Source organism: Capra hircus, chromosome 4, assembly GCF_001704415.2.
Source record: "Capra hircus breed San Clemente chromosome 4, ASM170441v1, whole genome shotgun sequence".
NCBI classification, from domain to species: domain Eukaryota; kingdom Metazoa; phylum Chordata; class Mammalia; order Artiodactyla; family Bovidae; genus Capra; species Capra hircus.
The window spans coordinates 13582067-13593582 of record NC_030811.1 but is presented as its reverse complement, the minus strand read 5'-3'; positions in this window follow the sequence as shown (position 1 = coordinate 13593582).

The window sequence follows — 11516 nt, the reverse complement described above, 5'->3', positions numbered from 1 at the left end:
AACCTCTGAGGAGGTTCAAACTTCGAAATCCAGCTTCTGATTCTACCATTTCGTTTCTTTCCCAAGGTCACTGGTGGACCCTTTTCCAAATCTCATCTCCACCCTGCCTCCTGGCCTTCAGTACGCATTGGGTAAGTAAGTGCTGACTGACTTCATTTTCACTCTTTGTTCTTTAAGAGGGAGGAAACAGACAGAACAGGCTCCATCTTGAAAGCAGGACTCCATTTTGGGCTGGACTGTGGACTTTGAGCTATATGCCCAGTATCTATGGAAATGACATACTAACTGGAAAAACAGACCCCCTGGATGGAAGAGCCCCAGGGCTCATACCTAGACTCTCTGTTGCCTAAAATAATACCCTAATTATCTGTGTAACCAAATAGAATCATAAATTCTATTATGCTTATTGGGGTATGACCGCAGGCCTATTGATAAGTGTCCACTGTTAACTACCTAGGCTTAAGGCATATGAATCACGGGTTAACTTTGATTCTATCTTTCTTTTCCTTTGCTCAGACTAGTTTCAGGGAATTTGGGGAGATGGGTTTGGGCACGTACACTTAGGGTATATAAGGTTTTCAGAAAAACTGGTCGGGGTCCTTGGCTAAGAAGAGACTCTGCCTTGGGCCCGCTGGTGTAATCAACTGCACTCCACTCTCTGCACTGTCCCTCTGAGTGAGTTTGTTTCCCGGAACGCGTGGCTGCAACATTTGGTGCATGGGCCAGGAAACTCCTCACTTTGAGGAGACAAGTCCCATTTGGGACTACTCCGAGGCCTTGCGACTTGAATATTCTAGAGGGGGAAGGTACCTCGCCCTTCTGGAAGGATTCTGCTTCTCAATGCCTGGACCTTTCGTGTTAGCAGGTAGTGGATGGCAGCAGGGGAACTGAGCACTCAGGTAATGAGGAACTCACCCGGCAGGGTGGAAGAAGGGGCTTGATCACCCCCCTGGGAGGGACTAAAAGGGGCACGGACCCACAGGAGCCTGGAATAGGCAGATGGCAGCGATCGCTTGGTACACAGGTTGACGAGTGTGTTAAGGCTTAGGAAGGAAATTTGTGAATGTCATTTAGGAGGTGGTGTCCACGCTGTCTTGGGGAAAATTATTGCCAAGCAATCGCCAGTGGCTTGTTAGAAGAAACTTGGTCTTTGTGTGCTTGTATTCTGCCCTCCCCGAGGAGGTGTCCCATCTGCTGTGAAATTCTTGACCCCCTCAGAATTGTCAGGCTAGAAGGAGGGGAATACATTAATGAGTTAGAATTGGCTTTTCCGGAGAAGGCCTGGGACGTGGGATATTTAACCCATTTGTCTTTTCATCCACACCTGATCAAGCCCACCAAGCCAGATCGGACTTTAAAAGTTAAGGGAGAAACAGTCTTGGACCACGTGGTGTTCTGGTTTGACCATGCCAACCAGCAGGTGAAGACACACTGATCCCCCTTCTCCCTCTGGGATCTAGCAGGTAAGGCTCTTTTTACCCCATTTAGGAAGGAAACGGAATGGCAATATAAGTGTTTCATTGAGGGGGAATATCAGAAGTACATAGGGTACCGAGAACTTCATAGACAGAACAAGAAGGAAAAGTGGAAAACAGTCTGAGAAGGTAAGCAAGATGGGGGGAAATGAATCTAAGGAAACTGTATTGGAGTGCATGATTAAAAATTTAAAGAAGGGATTTAGAGGAGACTGTGGGGTGAAGATGACACCTAACTGCCTCCACATATTCTATGAGGTTGAATGACCCCCTATGGGAGTAGGATGGCCACCAGAGAACACCGTGAACTTAAAAATAGTGGCAATAGTCTATACAGTAGTCACAGGAGAGTCAGGACACCCAGATCAATATACATATATTGACTTGCGGCTAGGGTTAACTCAAGACCCTCCTACTTGGACAAGGTTCTGTATCCAGAAGGGAAAGGGAAAAATATTAATGGCACAAAAATTGACTGATGATAAAAAAGAAATTCTACAGGATTTGGACGGGGATGACCTGCCCCCTCCCCCATACTGGATGATGACATGCCTGCCTCCCAGTGAGTGCACCACCAGGACCAGAGGCCACCTTAATGCCCGATCCAGGGCCAGGTGAAGTTCCTGCAGCAGCTGCTGCTCGTCCACCAGCTCTTGAGGAGATCGTAGAGCCACAGTTGTGGCAGGCTCTGATCCCAGCGATGGAGACCTCTGGCCAGCGCCCCCAGGATTCCACCGCAGCTGGATCTCCTAGACTGTATCCACCTCTCCCCGTGAGTACTGATGGGAAGGGGGAGGAAAACACAGAAATTAGAGGCTGTGCTCCACCAAGGAACAGGGGGAAAGAACCCCACTACAGGTGCCCCTCAGAGAGCTACAACAGCCTCCGGTTCAGGACGCATGGGGCACTACCATCAGCCCCCGGTAGCCTACTATCACCAGCCATTTTCCTGTACAGATATATTAAACTGGCAGAGACACGCTCCACTGTACTCGGGGGAGCCACAAGCCATGATTAGCCTAATGGAGACTATTTTTCAAGCCCACCACCCTACATGGGATGACATAATCCAACTACTAGTCTCCCTTTTTAGCACTGAGGAAAGATACAGTCTCCTAACAGAGGCCAGAAAATGGTCAAGAGAAACGGCACCTGAGGGTACTGCACACCCGCAGCCGTGGGCAGAACCAGCCACCCCGATGAGAGGCCCGGTGGGGACTGTAACACGGAGGAAGGGAGGGGCACCTGGAGAGGTCTCGGGTGGCTATTTTACAAGGCCTCAAGAACGGAGCCTGAAAACCTATGAGTGTGGCAAAACCCTCTGAAATGATTCAAAGGGAAAGTGAATCACCCTCTGAGTTCTACAAAAGACTGCAAGACCGATCGACTTTATAGATCCAGAGGCTGCTGGGTTTCAGATGGTGATAAATGCAGCCCTTTGTGTCTCTAGCCTACCCTGAAAATGTCAGGTGGGGGGACACCAAGGGACTCATGAATTTTTATACATCCCTAAATGCCCAGTACCTTTGTTGGGAAGAGACTTGTTGTCTAAATTGGGGCCACAATGACCTTTCCTCCCCACAAAAGACCCACTCTTCATGTGGACTCAACCACCTATTTACTCTTCCTCTTGGGAACCCCTCAAGATGAATGGAGGTTGCACAATCTCCTGGAATGGAAACTGGATGGGCTAAACAGTCGAGAGAGAGAGTTAACTCAACAATTCCCTGAGGTCTGGGCGGAAGAAAACCCCGCTAGGCTTGCAAAGCAAGTCCCACTGGTAATAGAACTCAATCCCGGTACAATGACGTCTGCACCCACCTTGGGCCTGCCAGACCTTGCTAAGCCATTTACTCTTCACATGACTGAAAAGGACAAGGTGGCTATGGGAGTGTTGTCCCAGACTATGGGGACATGGGACAGACGCGTGGCTTATCTCTTGAAACTGCTAGATAGTGTTGCCACTGGGTGGCCGGGACGCTTATGGACAGTTGCTGTGGTTGCCTTACTGGTCCAGGAGGCAACCAAGCTGACTCTGGGCCAAGATTTGATCGTAAAAGTCCCGCATGAGGTCAACACTCTCCTCTGAGGTTCAGTTCAGTGGCTCAGTCGTGTCTGACTCTTTGCGACCCCATGAATTGCAGCTCGCCAGGCCTCCCTGTCCATCACCAACTCCTGGAGTTCACTCAGACTCATGTCCATCGAGTCTGTGATGACATCCAGCCATCTCATCCTCTGTCATCCCCTTCTCCTCCTGCCCCCAATCCCTCCCAGCATCAGAGTCTTTTCCAATGAGTCAACTCTTCACATGAGGTGGCCAAAGTACTGGAGTTTCAGCTTTAGCGTCATGCCTTCCAAAGAAATACCAGGGCTGATCTTCAGAATGGACTGGTTGGGTCTCCTTGCAGTCCAAGGGACTCTCAAGAGTCTTCTCCAACACCACACTTCAAAAGCATCAATTCTTTGGTGCTCAGCCTTCTTCACAGTCCAACTCTCACATCCATACATGACCACAGGAAAAGCCATAGCCTTGACTAGACGGACCTTAGTCAGCAAAGTAATGTCTCTGCTTTTGAGCATGCTATCTAGGTTGGTCATAACTTTTCTTCCAAGGAATAAGCTTCTTTTAATTTCATGGCTGCGATCACCATCTGCAGTGATTTTGGAGCCCCCAAAAATAAAGTCTGACACTGTTTCCACTGTTTCTCCACCTATTTCCCATGGAGTGATGGGACCAGATGCCATGATCTTCGTTTTCTGAATGTTGAGCTTTAGGCCAACTTTTTCACTCTCCACTGTCACTTTCATCAAGAGGCTTTTTAGCTCCTCTTCACTTTCTGCCATAAAGGTGGTGTCATCTGCATATCTGAGGTTATTGATATTTCTCCCGGCAATCTTGATTCCAGCTTGTGTTTCTTCCAGTCCAGCGTTTTCTCATGTTGTACTCTGCATAGAAGTTAAATAAGCAGGGTGACAATATACAGCCTTGACGTCCTCCTTTTCCTATTTGGAACCAGTCTGTTGTTCCATGTCCAGTTCTAACTGTTGCTTCCTGACCTGCATACAGATTTCTCAAGAGGCAGGTCAGGTGGTCTGGTATTCCCATCTCTTTCAGAATTTTCCACAGTTTCTTGTGATCTACACAGTCAAAGGCTTTGGTATAGTCAATAAAGCAGAAATAGGTGTTTTTCTGGAACTCTCTTGCTTTTTGCATGATCCAGCGGATGTTGGCAATTTGATCTCTGGTTCCTCTGCCTTTTCTAAAACCAGCTGGAATATCAGGAAGTTCACGGTTCACGTATTGCTGAAGTCTGGCTTGGAGAATTTTGAGCATTACTTTACTAGAGTGTGAGATGAGTGCAATTGTGCGGTAGTTTGAGCATTCTTTGGCATTGCCTTTCTTTGGGATTGGAATGAAAACTGACCTTTTCCAGTCCTGTGGCCACTGCGGAGTTTTCCAAACTTGCTGGCATATTGAGTGCAGCACTTTCATAGCATCATCTTTCAGGATTTGAAATAGCTCAACTGGAATTCCATCACCTCCACTAGCTTTGTTCATAGCGACGCTTTCCAAGGCCCACTTGACTTCACATTCCTGGATGTCTGGCTCTAAATTAGTGATCACATCATCATGATTATCTGGGTTGTGAAGATCTTTTTTGTACAGTTCTTTTGTGTATTCTTGCCACCTCCTGTGAGGGGACCCCCACAAATGACTGTCAATATCCTGGAATACTCAATACCAGGGATTGTTATGTGAGAATCCCCACATTACTACTGAGCCTTGTCAGGCCCTGAATTCAGCCACGCTCCTTCCTGTGGGAGAAGGTGGGCCCTCACACGATTGCAAGGAAATCCTAGAAGAAGTTTTTGCCAGCAGACCTGACATGAGAGACCAGCCAGTCCCAGACCCAGAGTGGGTCCTGTACACAAAGGCACCAGCCTGACGAAACAAGGACAACGACTGTCGGGATGCGCAGTCATCATGGAAGAAGCCATTGCTGATGCCAGCTCTCTGCCATCACACTGGTCTGCTCAACGGGCCGAACTATGTGCTCTAATCCGGGCCCTCCAGCTCTCAAAAGGCAAGAAGACAAACATTTACACAGACTCCAGGTATGCTTTTGCTACTTTACATGTACATGGAGCTTTATATAAAGAGCGAGGTCTCCTGACAGCCAACAGAAGGATATTAGAAACAAGAAATCTCCACTCTATTAGATGCTGTATGGGAACCTGAAAAGGTAGCAGTGATGCACTGTTGGGGTCACCAAAAGGAAGACACCCCACAAACAGGGGGAAACCAACTAGCAGATAAAGCCTCAAAACATGTGGCTGAGAAATGTGGGCCTGCTGGTGGGGGATCTATCAGAACCTGTGTACTCTCAAAAATGCCTGAGTTAACTTTAACTCTCCCACAGTATACCCTGGCCCAAGACCAGCTGGCTGAAGGAGAAAGGGCCACCAAAAATGAGGAAGGGCAATGCTGCCCCAGGACATGAACAAAAACCTCCAGGAATACAGTTAAAAGGCAGTCTAAGTGGACTTTAAACCCTGCTGACACTCATGGTATGTACCTTCTCAGGATGGGTGGTGGCCTTCCCCACCCCAACTGAAGAGCAAATGAAGTGGCTTGCTGTCTGCTTCGAGAAATAATCCCCAGATTGTGTTCCCAACCAGTACAGGATCAGACAATGGCCCTGCCTTTGTACCCGACTTAATTCATCCGGTGTGTAAAGCTCTAAATATCAAGTGGAAATTACGTACGGCATATAGGCCCCAGAGTTCTGGGATGGTGGAATGAACCAACTGGACACTTAAAAGAGACCCTCTCCAAGTGGATCATAGAGACTGACTGCTCCTGGGTGGACTTCCTTCCAAAGGCTCTGCTCAGACTCAGGATGACCCCACGGTCCCATGGCTATTCTCCATACAAAGTTGTGTATGGGAGGCCCCCTCCCATTGTAAAACAGGTGTCAACAAATTTGCCTCAGGTAAGGGACGTTGAGATTTCACAGCAGATGGAACAACTGGGTAAGGTAATAAGTCAGGTAACTTAAGTTTGTACAAGAAAGGATGCCGCTCCCCCTTGGGGAACAGATTCATGAATTTGTGTTCGGGGATCAGGTGTGGTCAAGGGCTGGAAACACGACTCCTTGGCCCCACATTGGAAGGGTCCATATACTGTTGTTCTAACCAGCCCTACAGCAGTTAAAGTTGCAGGTGTCACTCCCTGGATCCACCACACGAGGCTGAAGAAAGCATACCACGCAGACCCAGAGGACACCGAGTGGACTACACAAAAGGACCCCACTGATCCTCGTGAAACCAAGATCATCTTAAAGAAGAAACAGAGATGAAGCTCTACAAGCAACTGCTGCTCCAAGGACTTGCTGGTATCATCTTGAGACTGACCATAGCGTCAGCACAGGAGGGACCTGTAGTATAATTAAAGTTGAATGTTGTGTATATATTCCTGATTTATCTGGCAATATATCAGCCACCCTAGATGACATGAAAGGTCAGGTAAAAGTTATGTCTGATGATAATCTTCCTTTTTGGACTTCAGTCCTATCTTGGGTGAAGGGTGACTGGTGGAAAACTATATTTACCATTATTATAGTTGCCTTGATAGTTCTACTTTGTGGACCCTTTATTTTACAATGTATTATGAACTTTGTAACTCAGAGGTTGATGTCGTTCTCCCAAATTGGCGGTGGGAGAGTCAGGGTGCAATATATCCCTGTGAATGATGTTCATACTATGAGTTAAGAGCATCAAGAGGTGAGGAATGAAGGAGGAAACAGAACAGGCTCTATCTTGAAAGCAGGACTCCATCTTGGGCTGGACTGTGGACTTTGAGCTATATGCCCATTATCTATGGAAATGACATACCAACTGGAAAAACAGACCACCCAGATGGAAGAGCCCCAGGGCTCATACCTAGACTCTCTGTTGCCTAAAAGAAAACCCTAATTATCTGTGTAACTGAATAGAATCATAAGTTCTATTATGTCTATTGGGGTATGACCACAGGCCTATCGATAAGGGTCCACTGTTAACTACCTAGGCTTAAGGCATATGAATCACGGGTTAACTTTGATTCTTTCTTTCTTTTCCTTTGTTCAGACTAGTTTCAGGGAATTTGGGAAGATGGGTTTGGGCACGAACACTTAGGGTATATAAGGTTTTCAGAAAAACTGGTCGGGGTCCTTGGCTAAGAGGAGACTCTGCCCTGGGCCCGCCGGGGTAATGGACTGCACTCCACTATCTGCATCGTCCTTCTGAGTGAGTCTGTTTCCCAGAATGCACGGCTACAACAACATAATGCTGTATTATTTGTCTATTTCCCTTTGGATCTCTACCAAAATATACTTTCAGCATTTTAAAGCAGTTTTTTAAAAAAATTCTTTGAGAGTGGGGGCAAGCAGGAATGAAGTGCTGATACTTTAGTATGTTGTGAAACGCTTCTCGTTTTGGGTGGTATTGTCTCTCCCCAAAATTCCATGTTGAAGTCTCAATTCTCTGTACCTCAGAGTGTAACTGTATTTGGAGGGAAGGTCTTTAAAGAGGTGACTGAATTAAAATGAGGCCAGTGAGGTGGATCCCTAATCCAGTATGACCGGTGTCCCCATGAGAAGAGGATGAGACACTGGGAATGCTCTCACAGGGAGGACAAACCATGTGAGATCATGGCGAGAAAGTGAGGGCCCTCAGCTGTAGATAGAGTCCTCAGGGAAACCGAACCCTGCCAGGACCTTGATCTTGGACTTCTACTCTCCAGAACCACGAGAAGTAAATTCCTGTTCTTTAAACAAAAGGCAGCTCAGAATTACCTAATCAGTAAGTTCTAACTGTCAGTTAGCGGTTAAATTAGTCTACATCTTACAATGTATTGACTAAAAAAAGATGTACACCTTGAGAGTTTTCACTTAAGTTTTTATTTGGAGCAATATGAGAACTGCAGCCCGGGAGACAGCATCTCAGATAGCTCTGAGAAACTGTTCCAAAGAGGTAGAGGGGAAGGACAGAATATATGTGATTCTGGCAAAGGGCAAGTACATGCAGTCAAGCGCATATTTTTTGTAGATAGCTTCTGCTGGTCTCGTGAAGCTTCTGCGAGTCACGAGAAACAAGCATCATTACAAAGGATTTTAGTGCTTTTCTAGGGATGAGGAGATACAAGAATTGGGCTCATAAAATCAGCTCCTGAAAATATCTCACTATCTGAAGACTTGTCCTGCCAGTTTTCCAGGAGCACAGAATGCCTCATTTCTGCTCTCCACCCTGAACTCCTTCAGGGGGTGTTGAAAATCAGCAGCTGTAGCAGCACATGATTTAATCCTTGAAGAGGTAGATGGCAAGAGCTGATGGCAAGTGCCAATCTGTAAATGACAAGCGGAACCCTTTCCTACTGTTAAAAGAAATAGACTAAATCTGCAAGTACTAGTATGAAAATGTTGAAAAGCTTAATGTTTAAAATGTTTCAGTTATGGGACTTGTCTGGCAATCCAGTGGTTCAGACTCCACTTTCCAATGTGGTGAGTGGGAGTTCCATCCCCCTAGGTCTTGGGGAACTAAGACCTCATGACTCACAGTCTAAAAACCCAAAACATATGACAGAAGTAACAAATTCAATAAAAGACTTTAAAAATGGTCCTGATAAAAGAATCTTAAAAAATAAAATGTGTTGGTTAGTGTGTGTAGTATTATCTTGTTAATGTTGTTAGAAAAAAGCTTTTATATCGATACGCAGCCGTTGCCGCTGAGGGGTGTGTGTGTGTGTGTGTGTGTGTGTGTGTGAAGAACTTGAGAACCATGATTATCTCTAGGGTGTTTGGGAATGGAGAATATTTTTTATCTACTGTAGTTCTTTTTTTAAATATAGTTTTTATTTTTCTTTTGGTTTTATTGATATATAACTGATATACAGTGCTATGTAAGTTCAGGGTGTGCAACATAATGATTTGATTTATATACGTCATGAAATGATTAGCACAGTAAATTTAGTGAACATCCATCATCTCATAAAAATGCAAAATTAAAGAAATAGAAAACTTTTTTTTTCTGTATCATAACAGGATTTACTCTCTGAACAACCTTCATACATATGGTATAGCATGTTTATCATCTTTATCATACTGTACATTATATCTTATTTGTGTTATGACTGGGAGTTTGTGCCTTGTGACTGCCTTCATCCAATTTGGCCTCTTCCCATACCTGGCGTCTGGTAACCACAAATCTGATCTCTTTCCCTGTGAGTTTGTTTGCCTTTGAAGTATAAGTGATTTACAACATCATGGTAGTTTTTATATAACATAGTGATTTAAGAAGAGTTACAGTATTTAGTGGGGAAACTTGCCACCTGGCTTCCCAGGTGGTGCTAGCAGTAAAGAACCCACCTGCCAATGCAGGAGACATAAGAGACGTGGGTTTGATCCCTGGGTCAGGAAGATCATCTGGGGGAGGGCATGGTAACCCACTCCAGTACTCTTGCATGGAGAATTCCATGGACAGAGGAGCTGGGTGGGATACAGTCCACAGGGTTGCAAAGAGTTGGACACAACTGAAGCCACTTATCACGTACACATGCCTACATTTAAAATAATCACCATGATAAATCTAGTTGTCACTTGTTACTGTACAAAGATATTACATAATTATTGGCTATATTCTTCATGCTGTACATTTCATATCTGTGACTCATTTATTTCGTAACTAAAAGTTTGTATCTCTCAATCTCCCTCACCTATTCCCCCACATACCCCCTCTCCCCTCTGGCAACCACCTGTTTGTTCTCTGTATCTATGACTCTCTTTTGGTTTAGTTATGTTTGTTTATTTGTTTTGCTTTTTCAATTCTTCGTATAACTGAAATCATACAATATTTGTCTTTCTTGTCTAATTTAGTTTGGTTAGTTTAATACCCTCTAGGTCCGTCCATGTTGTTGAAAGTGACAAGATTTCATTCTATTTTGTGGCTGAGTAAGGGAATGGCAACCCACTCCAATATTCTTGCCTGGAGAATTTCATGGACAGAAGAGCCTTGCGGGCTACAGTCCAAGGGTCACAAAGAGTTGGGCACTACTGAGTGATTGAACTGAGTTGCAAAACTCAGTTCAATCTCCTTCCATAGAAAATGAGTGATTGAACTGAGTTGCAAAACTCAGTGCAATCTCCTTCCATAGAAAATGACTCATTTTCTTATCTTAGTTCGATCATCACTTCCCTAGAAAAGACTTTCCTAATCTCCAGGCTATACTAAATCCTACTCCTGGTACGCCTACACTAAATATGTGTGCTTCTTAGATCTTACCCAGGCTGTAATTTTACATTCATTTGTATAATCATTTGATTAACATTATTCTTTCTCATCGGCTTGTATAATCTGAGTGTAAAGTCCGTCTTTTTTTGCCCACTATTGAGTCTGTTTCATTTCTGGCATGTAGTATTTTAATGAATACATAAGTGTATGTTGAGTAAACATGTATATAGTGAATGTTCAAGAAATATCTGTTGAATTAGTGAGTAAATAAGTCTTCTGTCACTAGTAGAAACCTGTCTGGCAGAGAACCAAATGCAATCAGGTTTCAGAAAGAAAGAACATGCAGAAGCCTAGAAGACGATCAGATAAGACAGATGGGAATTCTGAATACTTCAGAGTGGAAACCAGATGTAAAGGCAGGGTTAGTTGAGCTCTTGATCTCATACCAGGAAAAAACTGAGCTTTGGGAAGCAAAGTGGCAAAAGGATACTGAGGGTGGTCAGGCAAGTTTCATGTCAGTGCTGAGTTCAAGGTCTCTTTTGTGAGTTTGTTCTCTTAAGTTTTAACTAGTTTCTACTTACAGCAGCCTCAGTCTTTATGGTGAAGTACTATATTTACTAAAATTTTTACCATATTGTTCTTTGGAACTCTGCATTCAGATGCTTATATCTTTCCTTTTCTCCTTTGCTTTTCACTTCTCTTCTTTTCACAGCTACTTGTAAGGCTTCCCCAGACAGCCATTTTGCTTTTTTGCATTTCTTTTCCATGGGGATG